This window comes from Bacillus rossius, chromosome 1 (genome assembly GCF_032445375.1).
Source record: "Bacillus rossius redtenbacheri isolate Brsri chromosome 1, Brsri_v3, whole genome shotgun sequence".
Taxonomy (NCBI): domain Eukaryota; kingdom Metazoa; phylum Arthropoda; class Insecta; order Phasmatodea; family Bacillidae; genus Bacillus; species Bacillus rossius.
Genome location: NC_086330.1, coordinates 100957813 through 100974697, shown reverse-complemented (window position 1 = coordinate 100974697; position 16885 = coordinate 100957813). Strand labels below are relative to the sequence as shown.

Below are 16885 nucleotides of genomic sequence, written 5' to 3'. Positions count from 1 at the left end.
CAAACTAAAACCTTTAATAATTATAATAAATTCACTAGTTTAAAAACAGCAAAAAAAAAATATATATATAATATGTTATAAATAAATATATATATATATATATATATATATATATATATATATATATATATAATATGTTATAAATATAGTGGGAACACGGCTGCGAGGTGGGCTAGTGGATCTTCTAGTGGTCATTTTTCCTGTAAGCCCCGGGTTGGGGTTAACTCCTTCCGCACCGCTTTGTGATCGACCCTGAGTCATCAATCTGAGGGTTCTGCAGACGCCTGGAGGCCGCTGTGGGTAGTGGCCATTGTTCTGGGAGCTTTGGGCATTGGGTCGACCCTGATGACGCAACACGTCAAAGGGTGCAAGACCATTCCAGAAGGAGGGGGAGGGGGATGTGGGGTATAAAAGCGGCAAAGCCAGCCTCCTAGCCAGTGGAGTGAAGTGAAGAGGGTGAGCATGAAATAAAGAATGAAATGAAGGGTGAAATAAGGATCAGCCAAGAAGAGTTGAAGAATGCAGTGAAGAGCAAATTGAAGAAATGAAAAAGGCACAAGAAGTTGAGCAAAACAGGCGAGTGGCTGCGCAAGAAGATATAGGATGTGTTCTAGTGGCTGCTCAAGAAAAAATAAAAACGAAGATTAATGAAACCAGCAGGTGCAGCCTGGATGAATGATAATCGGAACAAGCTGCAATGTAAAATGTCTAGAACGAAAACACAAGAGAATGAACCTCTAACGTAAAATAGGTATTCCCTTCCAATAGAGAATTTAGAGAGCTGGGAGTGTATCCTTTGAGTTAGAGAAATCCAAGTCCGTAAAAAGATAACAATTTATTTTGTAAATCTCATTAGGGCAATATGGCAATATTAATGCAGGTACACAACACATGAATTAATACTCGTTACAATTTCTGTCACAAAAACGTTATAAGGCTTACAACGCGTTATAAGGCGGTTATATAAGGCTTACAACAACTTACGATTTCAAGCCAACGTGCTACAAATTCTAGCCTTATGTAAGGGCCTTTATAGAAAATGTACATGCGCCTCTGGGCATTATACAAATGATATATGCCAGATGGGGGAATGTAAATACAGTATTGATTAAACATGGTGCTGTTATATGAATTGTTTATATCAAACACACAAAGTATACTCATGTGACATGACGCAGCCAACATAACGCGCAAGTCTTACGCCTCATGTAATGCTAACTTCAGGCATGCAGGAGCACGTAAATTTAATTGCCAAATGCAACGCATGAAATGACGGAACTTACAAACAATTAAAAACTTGAGACGACTTGTCGACTACACTTAGGGCGGCTGTTCGGTGCAGCAGGAGAGGCAGTTAAACTAGCCCTAAAACGGTATAGGCCCGCACAGCAAGTGAGCATAAAGCATTACTGGGGGTAACAAACCAAACAACAAAACACAGACTTAAGCCCACCATTAAGGGCCACAATAAATTAGAGGCTGCCTATATCGGTACGGCTTCTCAGACGTTAATGTTAATCACGTAAACACTCTAAAAGTGATTACAAGAAACAAGTGGCCATTGAAACTACACAGACTAACCGCAGGTTGATCTACGACGCACAAGATGTTATAGCCCATATTCAAGCACATTCATTACTTAGCAAACTAGGGGCTTAACAAACGATGTCAGGCAAGGCACAGCCATTTTGTGCAAATACTTAGTGTTTACTGTGTGCAATTTATTCGCCATCGCCAATACTGACCTGACCCACACGACTCTCCGACCGCCCCCGAACGCCCCGAGAGCTGGCCCGACATGGATTTATATAACATCCAAAAAACACAGAGGGCGCTAGTGCAGTCAAGGGAGACCACTAAAGGGGTGGAAGGAGGAGGCGGAGGGGAAAGCCTATTAAGAAAAGCAACGGAGGGGAGTAAATCGCTAGGCCGCGCAGGAGCGACAAGGGAAGCACATGCTTCAAAGGTAAAGTGCAGAGTTTGGAGCATCATCTTGCAAAACAAGAACAGAAACTTACCAGGAAGGAACAACAACTAATTCAGCTCAAAGAGGCAACTGAACAACGTGCAGAAGTTGTAACCAAGGAGTGCTGATGTATGATTTAGGAAGCTACAGCTCCTATAAACTGAAAGAGTTTCTCCGGCCGATCTTTGTGGACAGTATACAGGCAACAGTTGGAGACTGCTGTGGAGGTGAACGGTTGGAGCGAGGAAGAGAATGCTACATCACTTGTCTTGGCTTTAAGAGGACGCCTGCTTGAGCATCTTCAGGCCATACCAGATGGCGACCGACACACGGGCAAGATGTAGGGAACAGCCCTGAAGACACGTCAACAGCAATCCGCAGAAAAACGTCAGTGAATTTGAAGCTGATATTGAGCACCTTGCCTACCGAGAGGCTCCTGCAGAGTTCTGACAGCAGCTAGCTACTAGTGCATTTATAGATGGACTCAGGAATGCTGCAGTCAAGCAAACCTTTTGCCTGGCTCACCACAAGAATATCTGCAATGCTCTTGCTCACGCTCTGGAAATTGAAGATGCCAGCTCCAGTACTAACGAAGGAATTATCCTAGGGGCATTAAGAAAGCTTTTGAATGGTTCACTGCTTTGGGGGTCTGGAGACTGAATACAGTGCTTCGCATGTCGAAAATGGGGGCCATGTCCTACATGAGTGCCGGAATCAGGTAGAAAACCCAAGAGAGAAGGACAATGCTGTGATAACAAGATTGGACAGGATAAGAGAGTACTGGTTCAAAGCACAAGAGGTCACCTACGGTACTTTGCATGCAGAGAACAGAGACATTTTCTGTGAGACTGCCCGAATTGTGAGAGGGAACCGAAGGAAGAAGGAGGAGGATAATCTGTAGGTTCAAGGAGCAGAAAGTCGCCTACGGTGCTTTACGTGCCAGGGACTGGGGCATGCTCAATGGAGGTGCCCGGAACAAGAATGTGCCCAGTAGGACTGCTTGATGGAAAAGGATATGCCATAGCAGCAAGTACAGAAGAGTGAGGTCCAGATTAATCTCAAAGAAGATTTATGGGCCAAAAGAGTTGGAGGATGGTCACAATGTTACATCTGTCAAAAAGTGGGCCGTATCCAGAACAGTAGCTAGATGCGTAGGATGGCTTTGCAGCATAGACAACAGCAACATATTTTTACCTGTTTGGGATGAACAGATTTAAGGAGGAGGCAGTATTATGAACATACTGCAAGGTTGGTCAATGCAGTCATCTGGCCTATAGGGCCCCGGGCGGGGTGCTGCCCATTGACGCAGCACATACATGCCAAATTATCGGCCTGTTCTCACTACCCTCCTTTCTCTGTACCACCTCCTTCCTCGGTACTTTGTCATCAACCCTGATCCATCTATCTGAAGGTTCTACGGACTCCCAGCGGCGGCTACTGCTTGGAGTGGTGTAAATAGGATGCTACTATTCTGGAAACTTCAAGATCGGGTCAACCCTGATGATGCAAGGGGTGCGAGATCATTCCAGAATGGAGGGGGGGAGGGGTTTATTAAAGTAGTGATGCCAGTATCAGAGCCAGTGGAGTGTAGAGTGAAGCAGAGAGGGAAAGTGACCTCTTGACGAGCGATAACTGAATGACAGGCGACAGGCTTCGTGAGCGGAGACTGGAGTATCTGCGACTGTGTCATGGTATGGACGAGTTAGTAGTGTGAGACAGTGTTTTGCGACGGGTGTGAGGTAAGGGATAAGCAGTCGGGAGAGCTACTGTCGAGCCAAGCTCTATTGGGGAGACTGAACTATGAACTGGACAAATGAGTGATTAATTAATATGCAGACAATTACACTGTTTTAATTAAATTAACAGTATATTAGTAATAAATAAAACTGCATTTTATTAATTGGGCCTTTCTTTTTGAATATGTTTTTTTTTTTTTTTTTTTCATTTGTAATAATATTTAAATGCTTGAAAAGTATACAGCCAAAAATAACAAAAAATATGTTGTGGTTCTGAAGGGTGTGAATTTTCAACGGTCGTGAATTTGGGCACCACCACATAAAGGCACATGGACCTGGCAGTTACTCGTCTCAGCGCACGACGTTGCCCATTTGGGGAAATACCTGGCCTGCTCTCAGTGTCAGGCACGCTTACACATGACGAAGATAATTGCATACTTCAGTGGGCTCTTAAAGGTAACCCACACGCCTGATACCTGGGAGAGCTGGAATGTAGTCAGTAAATAACACGGTGATCTCAGTACGGTTTTTATTTATATTTCGACATTAGGTTACAAGTACCCACGGCACAAACTGAGCTATGCAAGAGCAGGACCACACGGTGGTCGCACAAGATATCTCTTAGCTGTCTGGCAAAGTCCCTCTAAGGGTTAAAAAAAAAACCTGAATTGAACAGTCTGCTGGCCGAGACGAGCCCCAAGGATAATGTAAAATTGATTGAGATTGAATTACGTTAACAGATCTAAGTTCAGTTAGACGATGCAAATGGATCAAGTCCCCGGGGTGCGTATGCGTCTCACCTCGACCGTTGCTAGTTGTAGACTGGCCAGAAGGGCGTGCTCCCACTGGCGACATGTCGTCTTCCGCCGAACCACAGAACCATTACATTAGTTTAGTTATGTGCCGCGGGTAAACAAGAAAAGCACTCTTAAATTACTAACATAAAAAATACATGCCCTTTCATTACTTAGCTACATGCGAACATACAGTTAGTACTAAACTAACATATAAACAGGATCCAGGTTAGTCCAGTTCTGGTCCGCTATAGTGCCGTTGTTGTACCGAAGCACAGAGCTTAAAATGCCGTTTTCCAGTAGTTCATGGCGCTCTGTTTGAAAACACACGACTACCTACGTATTTCAGTAATTCCATGCGGGGAAGGAACGGGTGAAGGTCAAGGAAGGGAGTTAAGTCCAACGGGGATTATGGGACGAAGCCCCGGTCAACTTCAATTGCCCTCCCCCCTGAAGTAGCCTGTTTTCACGATGCTACCTTCGGTTGGCGAAGTGGGCGTGTCCGTTTCTGTTGTGTCGCTCAGATACTGACTTGTTATTTTGCAAAAGCTAGGTTCTTTGCAGGGTCTGATGTTGTATCGGGGTGCAGGTATCGGTGCGTCGTCCACCACATTTTCCGTGTCACCTTGCTCCGAGTTGGAATCCACAGGTTCCTCAACGATCACGCAGAACGTCAAACCCTTGAGCGAGTAATGAAGTGGCCACAGTGGTTCGTGTGGTGAATGTGGTCTCTCTTTCTCGTCGTCTGGCTCCTCTATCAATGGAGAAGGGCTGACGCTCCAACTGCCGAGTTCCCTGTCGATGTTGTCGCCAAATCCGTGAAAGGATATGTTCTCATCTGATATGTCCTGAAACAGCCGTCTCGGTCGGGTTTCCTTGACTACATATTAGACGTAGACTTTTCTTTCGTCTCCGGGAATTCTTGAATTTGTCATCCAGCGTGGATGTAGTTAGCTCAACAGCAACACCCTTTGATTGTGGCAGTGGCGTGTGTGGTTCGTTTCCGATCCGCTCTGCACGTCCCTCTTCCGCTCAATCCATCTCCCGCCTATTGTGCGATTATGTCATCCCTCTGGTACTTGGCTGCGCGGCCCGAGGGCAGTTTTATTACGACTGCAGTGGTCCCGGTTCCTATCACAGACACATGGCCAATCCACTTCGGAGCTAATTCTGCACAGAACTTGCGGGTGTAGCCGTGCGTAGACAAGTTGTCCAGGTGTTAACATCGGTGGTGGGCATGTCGTTTACGGTATGGGCTGCACCTGATACGTTGCCTGTCTCTGTTGCACTGCGTTGTGGGTCTCCGCTGACCACCTCAGTTGTCTGTCAGGGTCTTCCGCTTCGGCTTCCGGTTGTTGACGTTGTTGTACGTGGTATTTGCCCGGGCAAGGGAAGGTTAATCCCCTGAACTAGTGTCGCTGATGTCTTGACAGTCGCTGCATTTACCCTCCGCCTGATACAGAACAGTATTTTGGTATGTGTGCACCCCACTGCATGTGGTTGTCCGAGAGCCTTAAACGCAATTGAACGTTGATTTCCTGGTGGCGTCTCTCGGTAGGGTTGGTGCGAGGGTGGTACACAGGTGTAGTATGTAGCCGGACCCGCCATTTCTCGCACAGCTGGGTCCATTTGTGTCTGGAAAACTATGTGGCATTTTAAGATAAAATAACCCGGGGATACCCCTACTTCTGGAAAAACTCTGCTTCCAATACCCGCGCAATCATGCCTGCTCGGGCATTAGTCAGCAGGAACGCCTCCACCTAGCTCATGTAGCATTCTGTCACAATCAATATAAACCTCTTCACCCGTGTGGATCATGGGTACGGGCCCATCAGGTCTAGCGTGACTGTGTGAAAAGGTTCTGTAGGCCATCTCGGTACTTGCTGTGTGCTCCCGTCCGTTCAACGAGTCTTGCGTCACTGACAGTGTCTACAGCTACGTACTTTGATTCTGACATATTTGTTCACCCCTGGCAAGTAGAACAGTTTGTGGTTGTCATGCGTGGTCTGGTCTGTACCTGGATGCCCGGCGAGTTTGTTTACGTAAAGCATGTTTAAAACTTTGTGCCGCGTGACACTGGGTGCAAAAGTGTACCAATGGTCCGTCACTCCCCACGGGTCATGCTTGTAAACACCCGTCTACCGTCTGGTAGCCCTAGCATGCCCCTTCACCACAGCGGCGTACAAGCTCTTGTGTGGTCGCGTCTGAATTGAACGGCTCGCACATATTCGTCAAGGTCATCCAGCTCGGCGTCCGGAGGGAGAGTGGGCGGGGTGATGGTGTTGATCTCACACAAAGTTGCGCTTGGCGTATGTATGTATGTATCGGTGGTGGCATGTCCTCTAGTAGGTGGTAACAACTCCTCCCACTGTGCATCGTCTCGCGCGGTTATGGTATTGTCAGGGTTCCGAGACAATTCATCAGCTAGCTTGTTCTGCTTCCCTGGGACGTGCTCCACAACAAAGTCTAGTGCCTGGAGTTACATGGCCCAACGCTTATGTTTGGAACATCGTCCCTGCATGGTCGCCAGCCACGTGAGACACTGATTACACAGGTCTGCAATGAAAAAGTTTTTTTCAATAAATTTATCACAAACATGTAGATGTTGGTCTGTATATAGCAAATATAAACTTTGTTTTAATGCACGTCACATTCTTTTTCCATATAGATAAATATATAATACTAGTTCGTTAGATCGATAAGTTCATTTTTTTTTTTTTTTTTTTTTTTTGCAAAATTGATTCCATGATCTTAATTTCTATTCTATACTCTATGACCAACCATCCTATAGTCTATTGTTACTAACCTGCCTTTCCCCTGTGAGAAAAAGTAAAAAAAAGTTTTATGTAGTCTATGACTAATCATAGTGGTTTATACTGCAAAAAAAAAAGTGTAATAATAGATTGTTTTATTAAATCTGTAACTATGGCTCATGGCCGAGACGAGCCCCAAGGATAATGTAAAATTGATTGATATTGAATTACGTTAACAGATATAAGTTCAGTTAGGCGATGCAAATGGATCAAGTCCCCGGGGTGCGTATGCGTCTCACCTCGACCGTTGGTAGTTGTAGACTGGCCAGAAGGGCGTGCTCCCACTGGCGACATGGCGTCTTCCGCCGAACCACAGAACCATTACATTAGTTTAGTTATGTGCCGCGGGTAAACAAGAAAAGCACTCTTAAAATACTAACATAAAAAATACATGCCCTTTCGTTACTTAGCTACATACGAAAATACAGTTAATACTAAACTAACATATAAACAGGATCCAGGCTAGTTCAGTTCCGGTCCGCTATGGCGCCGTTGTTGTACCGAAGCACTGAGCTTAAAATGCAGTTTTCCAGTAGTTCATGGCGTGCTGTTTGAAAACACACAACTACCTATTTCAGTAATTCCATGTGGGAAAGGAACGGGTGAAGGTCAAGGAAGGGAGTTAAGTCCAACAGGGCTTATGGGGCGAAACCCCGGTCAACGTCAAATAAAACCAAAAAACACTATCAATTGTAAGAAATACATTCTAAAATCTATTTTTTTTAATTTTAAAATATCTGTTACTCGTGGTAGCCAAATGGTAGCAGTTGATCTGCATTCACTTTTTTTTTCACCACGAGGAATTAATATTGATCATGTAATGTCCTTATACCGAATGGATATAAATATGAAGAGTTTGTAAGTAATAAATAAGCATCCAGATCCTAAGTAAAATAATTTGTGGGTTGAAGAAACCTATTGCGTTGTCACAATACACAGCTGAAAAGTAAACTATCAAATGCAGCTGCAAGAATACATTATTGTGTTGGTAAATCCACTGGTTTTTATAAGATACCACTCAGCTACCCAATTACCTCAGTAATATTTGACAGCCTTATTTAGAGCCATTTCTTGTTGCTGTGCAAAGCCAATAAAGTCAGCTTGAGCATAAAGTAGTGATCGTATTGTCTGCAGGTCAGGAACTGGTCGTGGAAGTCACGAAAATGTTCAGAAGTAAACTGTTATGTTGCTGAAAGTCATGAGACTTTTATTTTCTGCATCCTTGTGCTAACTTGTATTTTTTCAACCCCTTTAGTTTATAGTTGCACATTAAGTATATTCTAAATAGTTGGATACTGTCCACTTCAGTTGTGTTGAAAATATCTTAAAAAGGGTTTTAACTTTTTAACATGAATATCAACACGTTGCTGCGAATAATAGATTAATTTTTTTTTATATTTATTTCCTGTTATATCAAAATGTGAAGAAGAAAATAAATTTCAAAGTCCTAAAATAGTCATGACATTATTGCATACTGTCACTCCATTTTCCATTAAGTGAGCTGTTTCTGTCTGACAGCTCTTTTTTTATTGTTTTATTTCGAGTGTGAAATGCCTAAGTTTCAGCAGGCAAAGAATACCTCAAAGCTTTGTAAACATTGAAATCAACCTTAAACAAGGGCAAAGAGTTGTCTTTTAATTTACAAAACTTCCTTTTAGAATGCTTAAAGTTTCATATCTGCTATGCAGTCAAACCTCAACTATTTTTCGCTGTCCTTGTTCAAAAAATAATTAATCTATCACTAGGCATGTGGTGTGCTAATTGTCATTATGAAATTCATTAACAATTTATCGATAATAGTGCATTTAAAAAAAAAATATTCACTTTACAAAATTTGTGCTATTAAAAACTACTAAAAATGTATGGAAAAATGTACTGGTGAAGTTAAACATTGGATGTGCATTTTGATTGCAGAAAAGTAAATAGGGGCTAATGGGGTGGCTGCACTGGGTATGTGCTGCTACGAATAATTGGAACAATTACGTCGTGTTTCCTCAACCACATCTCCGGGCTATCAGCAGCTTGGCTCTGGGGCAGTATCGGGTGGAATGGTTGTGTCATATTTCACTCAGTCTGGACAACTGCATGTTAATGCAGTAGCAGTAGTGGCATTATCATTCGTAGTAGTACCAAGCTCTTGCAGCCACCCCATTAGCTCGTTCTAACTTCGTATCTGTTTCTGCAGTGAAAATGTAGATCCATTGTTTAACTTCACCAGTACATATTGCTATACATTTTTAGTGGTTTATAGTAGCACAAATTTTTGAATGTAAATTTTTTTTTATTGTACTATTATCAATCAATTGTTACTGAATTTTATGTTCACTTAGCACATTATATTCCTGGTGACAGTTGAATTAGTTTTGAACAAGGTCACTGAAAAGTAGTCAAGTTTTGAATTTTGTGCAAAGTCTGGACTAGGTGGAACAGGACACTGTTCAGGTCACAAAAAATCTATATTAAACTAAATAAAATGCAGGTGCTACAAGTTTTGTATTGGTACTTCAGATTATAAAAATTAATGTTGAACTACAATTTTTCCTAGTTTAATTTTAGTTTTAATACTACTGTATATGAAAGCCTAAGTTTTTAAATGCAAACTGATGTAGGATTACCAAAACAAAATGTATTTGTGATTAAATCATGTCTGGATTTACTAGATGTCCGGAAAACCAGGCAGGGTCTGTATTAGCAAGACTCAACTGAACTTTCGTATGCTCACAAAAACTTTGGTGTTTTAAACTGTAAAAATTTTAACATATACTTTGTTTTGGAAGTAAATATGGTACATTTAATCTAGTATGAACTATGTTTGAATTCTTAGTGTCTTCTCTCAGTTAAGAAGGAAATTTTTTACTATTTATCATTTGTATTATTATTTATTATTTACATTTGTGACATGTACACCAACACTCATTAATGAGATTACAAGGATGTGCACGATGGATACACGATAGTCACAACACTAAATAGGAATAGAATCACAAACACAAAGGACAAAACCAAACGATAGACACTGACAAATGAACAAACAAATAAACAATCGAACAATCATACTCTACAGGAAATGTTAATTGAGAATAACATACATTTATAAATTTTATAATACATGAGTGGTACATAATATCTGTAAAGAATATACTAGTTGATGGAAGTAATAAAATATGGTTACTTTGGTAAAGTAAAAAGCGTTATTGGTTATTCAAAGTGGATTACTGAAAACAGAATTAAAGCACTAATTAGTTTTATTTACTAGTTGATCAAATCTGTTGATAAAACGTAAGACTGCTTGTGCTAATCCTGCTTTGCAGCCCCATGATGGGCGTGTCTGTTTGGCGGCACCGTGGCAAGCGCCGGCCGAGGCCTGCATCGTGCACCGAGGGATGGGGTGCTTGGAGCGATGGCACAGGGTGCCGTCGGATCCCATTCCTCATCGCTGGAGCTCTGAGCAGTGGCCTTCACATCGCGGAGGCATCAGAACTTTCCGCAGCATGGGCCGAGACGCCAGGTGGACATCTGAAGTGTCTTCCTCTTCAGGTGGGGATCTGCAAGTATTCAACAAACATTCTATGCATGTGACTAACAAAATATTCCATATTCGTGAAAATGTTTTTTAAAATTAATTTGTACCAATAGATAAACAAGGGGGACTCATCCATGAAAAAGAAAAAAGAAAAAAAACATTTAATAAAATATATTATGTATGAGTATAAAAGAGTTTATTGAGAAATTTAGTCTTGTTTCTGCAATATTGTTAATTCATTGTTTTTATATTTAACTAATAATCTATGACTGATTTAAAATTAATCATATGTACTCCATATGTATGTATAAAATCAGTTGGGTCAGCAAAACAATTTTGAAACTCAAAATTTGGTAGTTTACATAGCTGCCAACCATTACGGATTTTCCGTAATTATTACTGATTTAACACCGAATTACGGAATTACGGAACATTGCTAGTTTATTACGGAAACGAGGCTTTGCGCTGCACGGAGAAGGAAAAAATTCAGTTTCTGCTGTGCTGTTTCGTGAACGCAGTTCGAATACATCGTGTGGTTGCGCAAATAATGGAACTAGTATGAGTGCGCATGTACTGTTGAAATAAGTAGATTAATTCTCGTGTTTTGAAATAGTAATGGGATGGTATTACGTCCGTTGTACGACACAACTAGTACATATTCTCGTACTTTTCGTTTTTTGGCTACTTACATTACGATAATTTTTGTACGGTACTTTGGCTAACCTGTGTTGTTTTTTTTTTTTAAAGTCATTTTTTTCATCGTAGTGTTTTGGTCTTTCTGCAGACGTGAAATTTTTTTATGTTTTTCGATAGTGTTTTGTTCTTCAGTGCCAGTTGTAGAAATTAAGCGTGTGACAGAACAAAAGTGTTTCTGGGGGAAAAAAAAGAATGCAATTCTTCAGAACTTTCGACCTAAACTATTCAAAAGAATGGCCATGCTTGTTGTCTTCAAATGTTTTGGAACACCACGCGTTTTGTAATGTATCCACGTGTGAATTTTCGATTGCACATGGTGGAAGGGATGACTGTAAACAGCATATTGAATCAAAGAAACATGCGGAACATTTTGTAGCCATGACGAGCAATAAATCTATATCGTCGTTTTTTCGCTACATCTGAAGAAACGAAAGTAACGAACGCAGAGTTATTGTTTACAAGTTATTTTGTTTGTCTTCTGTTTTTTTACAAGGCAGTTCTAATCCAACCAGGATAAAAGAAGCAAATACAAAGACAGTTCTTCACAAGTTTAACTTTGAATACTTTGAATTGAAGGTTCAAAATTTCCAGTAAAATTATTGACATTTCTTACATATTCAGATGATTGTATTGTTCTAATAGTTTTTTTTTTTTTTTTTTTCGATTCATTAATTTGCATTGTATTCATATATACCTATAGGCCTATATTTTTCATTTTTTTTTTTGCATATTATTTTCCTTGTTTCATCTTGTGTGTCTCATGATTCCCCAGGAAAAATTTATCGTGCATTATTTACGCGTACTTTTTTTTTCATATAATTGTCATTACTGATGGGTGTGATTTGAGGTTGGCAGCTCTGAGTTTAAGAAAATTCATTACCAGGTTTTTTTATTTTCTTTCATTTGGTTCCATAATATCTCTCTCTCTTTCTCTCTTTCTCTCTGTCTGTGTGTGTGTGTTTGTGCATGTGTGTGTGTGTACACAAATACACACACACACACAAATACCTCTCTTTTTAATTTAACTGTATTTTGTGTCAATTTTTCTTGAATCCTGTGGAGTGTAGAAAAAAATTATAATCTCAAATAATTTTTTTATTCAAAATTGGATTTTAATTTTAAAAAACAGTATTTGCTGAAGCCTAGAGGTCTAATGCCATGTTGATGTTTTCATTTTCTCATCATTATTATTAGTTAAGGTCTGTTTCTTAAAATTTGAATTTTTTGTTCTATCAATAACATTTTCAACAGATATTTACTAAGTGTTATACAGTGGGTGTAATAAGCAGTGCGAGTGTTTGTAATCGTTATCACTTACATGAATTTTTTCAGCAATTTATCACTCCTAGTAAATATATCTTGAAAATATTTGTGATTCACTAACAAATGCAAAGAGCTATAGTGTTAAATTTACACTTGTAATTAACTACAGTAATTACTAGAGCTGTACTGATTCCAGATACAAGGAAAAACCATTTGGGTTAAAAAAAAATTTTAACCTTACTAACATGCCCAAAATGTCTCATTCTTAAAAAAGTATGGAATTCAAATACACGTGTATTTTATTTTGAGTAAAAAACATTAATTTAAAAAAGGGATAACCTAAGATGAACTGATTTGATTTATTTTTTCACACCAGCAATAATATAAATACAAAAACAAAAGAGTTCTTAATAAATTTTGTTATTAAATATTTTACAATTAACAATTTAACACATTTTCCATAGCCATAAATTGGCTCACTATAAAAAAACATTTAACTAAACTAACACCAACTACAGAATTCCTAGATTTTTATTAAGAAAACAGTTTTATTTTTTCAGTGAATGTCTTTTCACTTATGCTGAAACGTCTCTAAGATAAAAACCCTAGTAGCAGATACACACAGGTACTTTGCAGCTGAAAGACATAGTTTCTTTTGTACAGAAATCACTTATATATGTATTTGTATTAACTTCTATATTCACAACTGAATAACTGTTTAGTTTAGTCACAAAATAAACTCTCCATTTTCAGTTTGTAAATGAAAATAGCCCTTTTTTTTTATTTTTCAACTTGTATATTTAGCTTATTTTAACTTGTTTCTTGCCAACCCATTAGTTGCTTAATGAAACATGAAATGACAAATGGAGGCTGGAAAATTTGATTATTTAATATGTAATTACACATATAAAATAATTTAATAATAGTTAATTATGACATATATTGATTAATGAAATATGAAGTTTAAAAGAGAATTTTAAATGTGCAATACTTTGATACTTTGTAAATGTTTACAATTCAAGATTGGTGATTCCAATACCAAATTAATGGTGCTATGAAAATTCACTGTACAAAACATTTATTTGGAAATGCATTTCATGTGGTAGTTTTTCACGAGAAACAGTAAAAGTAATTTACATTATGGTAAGCCTTATAATTTTTCATTATTTTTTCAATTAGAATTTAAAAACTTGACATGAATTATTAAGAAAATGTCTTTATCACAACATTACGAACGTTTCTTTGTAGTTCAAGTACTTGGTAATTTCCGTTGTTTGTAGTGATAGCCATGCTCTAAATAAATGAATTTTACATTAAGGCTCCACTTCCGTGTCGTATTCAAAAGATTCAGTTGCAACCTGTGAGTCAAGTTCAAAATAAGCAGAGCTGGAAACTGAAATAGCATAAGCAAAAAGAAAGAATAACCCAAATGCCAGCTGTTTATGTTGTTTACTAGATCTTTTAACAGAACATTTATCATGATGTTATTCATGGGATACACTGCTTTAAGAGCATCAAAACTATTATACAGTAAACTCCCGGTATATCGCACCCCGATTGATCGCGGAATCGGCTATATCGCGGGTCAAACCATGTCCCCCAATCAGAAATGAATAATAATAATAATAATAATAATAATAATGGAATAAATGGTTGACAGCCGATTAGGATAATTTTGCGTCGTAACTCACAAACTAAGCATCGGGCAGAAAAAAGCCTAGGTGTAGAAAATGTCCGCAGTGAAATTCTAAACAAATTATCTCCATACATTATTCCTCTATCTTGTAGGGTTTTCAAACTATGGTCCAATCCAGCCCAGAGTTATTTTCTGAAACACTAGTTCTTAATGTCTCTTTATCTCACAAATTAAGCATCGGACAGGGGACCCGATAAAGCCCACCATCCAGCGACATCATCCAACGTGACTCGGCTGGGGATTGATGTTGGATAGGCTTGGTTGACGGCAAGCGCTGGGAGGGGAGAGGCGAGCCGAGAATATGCGACCAAGAAACCCGGGTAGACGGGAGGGGTGGAATATAAGCGCTAGTGATGAGAGGGGCGATGAGTAAGCCGAAAGGGGGGAAGTCAGGTGACCTTGAGTATGTAGTTCACTCATTTCCCATCTGCACACTTCTCGTGGTCACGTGTGCTGACAAGCGGAGACAAGTCATTGTTGACCGTACGTTATTGAAGACGTGTTTTTACAGTCAGTCTTGTTAGCGCTTGGTACGATGTCACAGAAACAAAAACTCATTCTATAGCAGATAAACTAAAAATCATTGAGCGTGTGAAAAAAGGTGAGATGAAAGCGAACATATCACGTGAGTGCGGTATCCCAGAAGGTACAGAAAGACAGAGTGAGCCCTATCATGTCCCGTTGCTTCACCTGGCAAACTTAAAGCATTATGCAGAACAGAAACGCACTGCATTAGTACGCCAAACAAAAATGTCTGATTATTTTAAAAGAAAAGAATAGGTACATATACATATGTAATGCTTACATATATTTTAGTGATTGTGTCGCTCTACGCTGTAAATGTAAATTTGAGGGCAGTTTTTTATTTTTATTTAATTTCTGACCTGTCCCATGCTGTTCTTGACAGGAGAGGCTGCGGTATTATGTATAGCAGTGAATGGAGCGGGGTAGTTGAAGTATACTGCCGGAGAGGGAAAAGGTGGGAGGGAAAGATAAGGCGTAGAGAGAGTTAGAGATTGGAGCGGGCAGAAACACGAGAGGGGGAGGCGGTGGGGGAGGGAATGTGTTCACGCAGCACACAGGCAGAGCATGAGTCACTTGACTAAGCAGCGTCGCTGCGTACAAGACAAAATCAGGTAGTCCAGTGTTTAAAATTCCACTCCAGAATCTTCCCATTTAGTGTGGAGCACTTACACTAACTATGACTTATTTTTTTACATCTTTTACGGTACAGTATGTACTGTATTAATTGCTATTTTACTGAACATCTGTATATAAATGTTTTGTTACAACTTGAACCTACAGACGTAATATTATTGTGTAAGTCATTGTATTTATTATACATGTTCATCTTTTTACTTTGGTATAATGTTTTAACATTAAATAGTAAAGTAAATCAGCTAGCGTATTTTTAATCTTTGCAGAGGAATTCCCAGTGGTCCAATACTTACGTGAACCATACTGTACCACTTTTGCCGTGAGGTAGTAAACAAGCCCCGGAAATTTTTATGTGTAGCGGCACACTTGCCGATCCGAGCCACACACACACTCAGCAACTCGACACAGCGTTTGATGGAATAAGTAAATACAAAGTTTAACAGACTTTTTAATACGGCGCCACAGATTGCGCTAAAATTAATTTGGCGCAATTTTTGTTTCCCACATGTGACCATTTATAATTTACTGTAAACATGGATAATAAAGTTTAACCACTTGACACAATAGACGGTTCTTTATTTTTTTATTGTACGAATGCTAGATAGAATCGTTTTTCCCGTATCTGCGGCCTACTTCTGCAAAAGACACGCTATCAGTAAGTAAATCTAGAATTTTTATTTTGTCAATCAAACTCGGTACTTTGCGATTCATATTCGGTTTGAAGTATCTCTACGGCCTTTCTATTTAGAAGACTTTGACCACAGAATCGTGTGTAACCGCACACACTGCACTTACTTTGTTACGGACACTCAGACGAAGCAGATACTGTAGCTGACACCACGAGACTGGCAGCAGCGTGTGTGCCGCACGTCTGTATGGCGGCGTTTGGCGCACTCGTAGGCCGTGCGACAAACTGTGCGCGGCACGCGTAAAAATAAATTCAACATTTAATATTTATTATTTTAATTTTTTCACCCGCATTTAGTGAAAAGTGTGGATGCAAAGTCCGCACATAAGGCGGGCTGTCTATACTGTGCGTGCTTGCCGACCTATTAGAACACAGGCGGTGTTTTATGCCTTTTGACCTTAGTCACATCGAAACATCGCGGGTAAAAGTTATGTCCCCCGACAACCGCGTTAAATAGGGAGTGTACTGTATGTGGTACATCACAAAATTTTGAGTAGTACGACAATATAGAAACACATTTATTCATTATTAAGCAATTAACAATATGTATTG

The 16885-nt window shown here is 39.7% G+C and overlaps 1 long non-coding RNA gene across 1 annotated transcript in view; it reads left to right on the top strand.

Annotated features, from left to right (window-relative positions):
• Window positions 1-16885, top strand: part of LOC134540814 (uncharacterized) — a 38452-nt gene that overhangs the window by 6293 nt on the left and 15274 nt on the right. Inside the window, exon 2 of the long non-coding RNA XR_010076520.1 lies at window positions 10621-10846. This is a non-coding gene — a long non-coding RNA (uncharacterized LOC134540814). The remainder of the gene's footprint in view (window positions 1-10620; window positions 10847-16885) is intronic.